The following is a 6,932-nucleotide window of genomic DNA, read 5'->3' on the forward strand; positions in this document are numbered from 1 at the left end:
ATATAACACTTACCACTTCACACCAATGGATACCCAGTGACCATAGTACAGACATATAACACTTACCACTTCACACCAATGGATACCCAGTGACCATAGTACAGACATATAACACTTACCACTTCACACCAATGGATACCCAGTGACCATAGTACAGACATATAACACTTAGCACTTCACACCAATGGATACCCAGTGACCATAGTACAGACATATAACACTTACCACTTCACACCAATGGATACCCAGTGACCAAAGTACAGACATATAACACTTACCACTTCACACCAATGGATACCCAGTGACCATAGTACAGACATATAACACTTAGCACTTCACACCAATGGATACCCAGTGACCATAGTACAGACATATAACACTTAGCACTTCACACCAATGGATACCCAGTGACCATAGTACAGACATATAACACTTAGCACTTCACACCAATGGATACCCAGTGACCATAGTACAGACATATAACACTTAGCACTTCACACCAATGGATACCCAGTGACCAAAGTACAGACATATAACACTTACCATTTCACACCAATGGATACCCAGTAACCATAGTACAGACATATAACACTTACCATTTCACACCAATGGATACCCAGTGACCATAGTACAGACATATAACACTTAGCACTTCACACCAATGGATACCCAGTAACCATAGTACAGACATATAACACTTAGCACTTCACACACCAATGGATACCCAGTGACCATAGTACAGACATATAACTCTTAGTACATCACACCATGGATACCCAGTGACCATAGTACAGACATATAACACTTAGCACTTCACACAATGGATGGATACCCAGTGACCATAGTACAGACATATAACACTTAGCACTTCACACCAATGGATACCCAGTAACCATAGTACAGACATATAACACTTAGTACAACACACCATGGATACCCAGTGACCAAAGTACAGACTTATAACACTTAGCACTTCACACCAATGGATACCAGTGACCATAGTACAGACTTATAACACTTAGCACTTCACACCAATAGATACCCAGTAACCATAGTACAGACATATAACACTTAGCACTTCACACCAATGGATACCAGTGACCATAGTACAGACTTATAACACTTAGCACTTCACACCAATAGATACCTAGTGACCATAGTACAGACATATAACACTTACCACTTCACACAAATGGATACTAATACCCAGTGCAGGTTCTTCCCTGCTCCATTTTGAAGGAAAAAGAGAAGAGATCTCACATACAGAAAGACAGCAGAACAAAAATTTACCTTAGTCTCTCATAAAGAAATGATACACCAGTATTCAGAATATCTATAACAAACCATTGAACTGCATCAGACGACAGGTTTTCCATTCTGAATTACAGTATTACACATGTGGACTGTTTATAAGAATTGAATACCTCATCAAACAGCAAACACATTTCAAAGACAACAAAAGCTGTTGGAGAACAGCAAAGCTTGACTATTCAGAAGAAGTTGATATTTCAAGTATTTACTATTTAAACATGGAAATATGACAAATTAACAGACTCAAAAAAAACCCTAAAGGGCCCCAAATTGGTTGTATTATCACGTTCAGCATCCATACACATTAGGACAATAAAATCATAAACATTTATGATGACTTATGCTGACAAAATAGAAACTTGCTCAAAAACTTTAACATGGAAATATGACAAATTAACAGACTCAAAAAAAATCTAAAGGGCCCCAAATTGGTTGTTTTATCACGTTCAGCATCCATACACATTAGGACAATAAAATCATAAAAATTTATGATGACTTATGCTTAAACAATTGACAAAATAGAAACTTGCTCAAAAACTTTAACATGGAAATATGACAAATTAACAGACTCAAAAAAAATCTAAAGGGCCCCAAATTGGTTGTATTATCACGTTCAGCATCCATACACATTAGGACAATAAAATCATAAAAATTTATGATGACTTATGCTTAAACAATTGACAAAATAGAAACTTGCTCAAAAACTTTAACATGGAAATATGACAAATTAACAGACTCAAAAAAAATCTAAAGGGCCCCAAATTGGTTGTTTTATCACGTTCAGCATCCATGCACATTAGGACAATAAAATCATAAAAAAATTATGATGACTTATGCTTAAACAATTGACAAAATAGAAACTTGCTCAAAAACTTTAACATGGAAATATGACAAATTAACAGACTCAAAAAAAAATCTAAAGGGCCCAAATTGGTTGTATTATCACGTTCAGCATCCATACACATTAGGACAATAAAATCATAAATATTTATGATGACTTAGCTAAACAATTGACAAAATAGAAACTTTCTCAAAAACTTTAACATGGAAATATGACAAATTAACAGACTCAAAAAAAACCTAAAGGGCCCCAAATTGGTTGTATTATCACGTTTCAGCATCCATACACATTAGGAAAATAAAATCATAAACATTTATGATGACTTAAGCTTAAACAATTGACAAAATAGAAACTTGCTCAAAAACTTTAACATGGAAATATGAAAAATTAACAGACTCAAAAACGCCCTAAGGGCCCCAAATTGGTTGTATTATCACGTTCAGCATCCATGCACATTAGGACAAAAAAATCATAAAAAAATTATGATGACTTATGCTTAAACAATTGACAAAATAGAAACTTGCTCAAAAACTTTAACATGGAAATATGACAAATTAACAGACTCAAAAAAAAATCTAAAGGGCCCCAAATTGGTTGTATTATCACGTTCAGCATCCATACACATTAGGACAATAAAATCATAAAAATTTATGATGACTTATGCTTAAACAATTGACAAAATAGAAACTTGCTCAAAAACTTTAACATGGAAATATGACAAATTAACAGACTCAAAAACGCCCTAAAGGGCCCCAAATTGGTTGTATTATCACGTTCAGCATCCATACACATTAGGAAAATAAAATCATAAACATTTATGATGACTTAAGCTTAAACAATTGACAAAATAGAAACTTGCTCAAAAACTTTAACATGGAAATATGAAAAATTAACAGACTCAAAAACGCCCTAAAGGGCCCCAAATTGGTTGTATTATCACGTTCAGCATCCATGCACATTAGGACAAAAAAATCATAAAAAAATTATGATGACTTATGCTTAAACAATTGACAAAATAGAAACTTGCTCAAAAACTTTAACATGGAAATATGACAAATTAACAGACTCAAAAACCCCTAAAGGGCCCCAAATTGGTTGTATTATCACGTTCAGCATCCACACACATTAGGAAAATAAAATCATAAACATTTATGATGACTTAAGCTTAAACAATTGACAAAATAGAAACTTGCTCAAAAACTTTAACATGGAAATATGACGAATTAAAAGACTCAAAACCGCCCTAAAGGGCCCCAAATTGGTTGTATTATCACGTTCAGCATCCATACACAGTAGGAAAATAAAATCATAAACATTTATGATGACTTAAGCTTAAACAATTGACAAAATAGAAACTTGCTCAAAAACTTTAACATGGAAATATGACAAATTAACAGACTCAAAAACGCCCTAAAGGGCCCCAAATTGGTTGTATTATCACGTTTCAGCATCCATACACATTAGGAAAATAAAATTATCAACATTTATAATGACTTAAGCTTAAACAATTGACAAAATAGAAACTTGCTCAAAAACTTTAACATGGAAATATGAAAAATTAACAGACTCAAAAACGCCCTAAAGGGCCCTCAATTGGTTGTATTATCACGTTCAGCATCCATACACATTAGGAAAATAAAATCATAAACATTTATGATGACTTAAGCTTAAACAATTGACAAAATAGAAACTTGCTCAAAAACTTTAACATGGAAATATGACAAATTAACAGACTCAAAAACGCCCTAAAGGGCCCCAAATTGGTTGTATTATCACGTTCAGCATCCATACACATTAGGAAAATAAAATCATAAACATTTATGATGACTTAAGCTTAAACAATTGACGAAATAGAAACTTGCTCAAAAACTTTAACGTGAAATGGGACGCCAACGCTGACGCCGACGCCGACGCCGACGCCGGGGTGACAACATTAGCTCCCCCTATTCTTCGAATAGGCGAGCTAAAAACTGAAAAATCATCATGCAGTAGATCACTAGACAAAATATTAAATAAACAACATTTAGCTAGATCCAACTCCACCATTCAACAGTGTAGTCACACAAAATGGATGACATTGACCTTTATTCAAAGGTCATTGGGATTAAACATACAACAAGAGGCCCATGGGCATAACATCCATCTGACTATTGGTACAATACAACACATTGAAGTATAGAGAAGTGTAAAACAAATCTTTGAATACAATACAAGAGACCAAATGTTTTTAGACTAACATTTAAGATATTACATTGTAGTAGCGATTTAAAGTAATTACCTCTGTTTCTCCATATTGATCCCCGTCCCTCCTGTTCCCTCTCCCCGAAGGATATCGATGTTTCTAGCCAAAGGACTAGATATGGTAATGGCTCTTTTTGGCCCCTAAATCTACCAAATTTTAAATGAAGTATTTAGAAATGAAGTTGCTGCGTTTGAAATATTGAATATGCCCCTGATAAAGACTTAATGATATTTTTGTTGACAGAAAGTTTGTTTTTGCTATATAACCATGGAAACTTTGCATAAATTATGCAAATTTGAAAATTTAGTCACTTTTTGCCTATTTTTGATAGTTTTTCTTTTAAAAGCAATAGAGCATAACCTAGAACAAACTTAATATTTTCAGGGAATCAGCAGACACGAAGAATACATCATTTTGAGAAATATAAAGTTTGTTCTAGATTGCGCTCTATGTTACTACATGAAAAACTGCATAAAAAAGGCCAATTTTGATGAAAATTTCACATTTTGCATAATTCATGTATAATAAAAATGATTGCCATGGCAACTAGAACTGCTATATTACCTAATAGCACTATCAAATATGTCAGGTATGTGTTGGGTGTTGCGCATGCGTTAAGGTTGAACTGCACTCATAGCCGGCCGTCGGGAGGACTTTTAGGATTCCCATAGATATTATTATTTTCTTCGCATGTACAGCGATTTTGACGGAAAGTTTTATTTTTCTAATTCATAAGAAATTATACCGGATATATTAATACCATTTTTACCGATTTTACAGTCACTTGCCCGACTATTCGCTTTAATATTTGAAATGCAAGATTAACATCTTAAAATAACAGACTTTGAAAAATAGCCGATTTGGGGGAAAAAAGACTCTTACCATACCTAGATTCCATGCAGACTGGACTCCGTGACTTGAAGCGATTTACAGCCTGTAAATGATTTACCTCTATTTCCCCTATTTTGCCAAAACTTATACTCTATTCCCCTTCCCCCAAGGATGTTTAGAACTCGATGCCTAGTAGCGATTTAAATGAAATGTTAAGGGACGGACGGAAGATGGACGCCGCGCCATGACATGACATACATGGAACACTGATTGTAAGCTCGCCGGCCCTTCAGGCTAGGTGAGCTAATAACAGAGTATGACATATGGCATATATATATGATCCAAACCAACCGTACTTTTCCTGAAATATATGCTAAATTTACAAACAGTCGAATTTTATAAAGTTGTTTTAAAAAACATTTTCTAGCTCTTGTACATATGTACATCAAAACGCGCCAGAATTAGCGGGTATCAACCAACGATTGACGTTTATGGAGATACAAAATATATATCAGGTATATCAAAACTGTTTATAGGAATGTGAATGCATTGCCAGAATTAGCTGGTATCAACTAACGATTGTTTATATGAATGTGAATACATTGTAAGTTGTGTATTGTAATCCTTGAAGATTACAAGAATAAACTAGAAACAAACATACAATACAGCCGGATTGAAATATAAGTTACATAAATAAAAGTTAAATATACAGATATTCTTATTCCGTTTCCGTTTGACTTTTAAAGTAATCAGATTGCATAAAGCATACGATCATTTTAGCCTTCTAGAGATATCAACGTACACTGTACATATCTACTTTGCGATCGTTTTAAATTCATTGTAGCGCTTTTCGGCTGTCATTGAATCGGTAATTCATGCGCAGTGCTAAATTTTGTAAAATGATATTTATGAAAATCAGTAACCAACATTTTATAGGATTCAAATTAATATTTTGTTTGCCTGATCAAAATAAAACGATGGAAACTACTTCCTCCTAAGGATATGGCATGTACTGTAAGTAAATAACATGTACTGTGATATCAATTCTATGTAATAACGTCTTGTACTATGAAATACAAGCACGCACATATAGAATGGGAATTTTTGTGAGAGACACGGATAAAAGTTATATATTGTGTACATAAGTTTATAAAACGTAATTCTTTAAATACACAAGAACATGTTTTACATAGTACTTGTAGAATACGAATGTTGTTGGTTTTTAATATAGATCGCTAAACTCAAACGTCTAGATCCAATTTAGATATAAAATGTAACTAATTGTCAGACCCCTGTACGCACGTGCTGGAATTATTAAAATACATCTGTTTCCCGTCAGTGCCGAATACTTTGTGGTATGTAATGTCAATTGTCGGTTGCAGGATAACAAAATATGTGTTTTTGATAATATTACACGAACCCCAAGGTCAAAGCTGGCATGTGCTCCAAAACATCAAACAAAGCGCGAAAAACTTCAAAAGCATCAAAATACAAAATGAAAATATCCTACATGAACGTGTACTTCTAATTGGCATAATTAATTCATTGATACATTGTACCGTACTTATAAATCTACATATATTTTTTGCGATAATGTACTACATGTACAATGTACTACATTGAACAATACCAATTGATAATAAGTTGTAGCACTAGTACTACTGTAAAATCCGACTTCGCTTTAGGTAATTTATTTGAATCTATTAT

The sequence above is a fragment of the Argopecten irradians genome, chromosome 1 (assembly GCF_041381155.1).
Source record: "Argopecten irradians isolate NY chromosome 1, Ai_NY, whole genome shotgun sequence".
Taxonomy (NCBI): domain Eukaryota; kingdom Metazoa; phylum Mollusca; class Bivalvia; order Pectinida; family Pectinidae; genus Argopecten; species Argopecten irradians.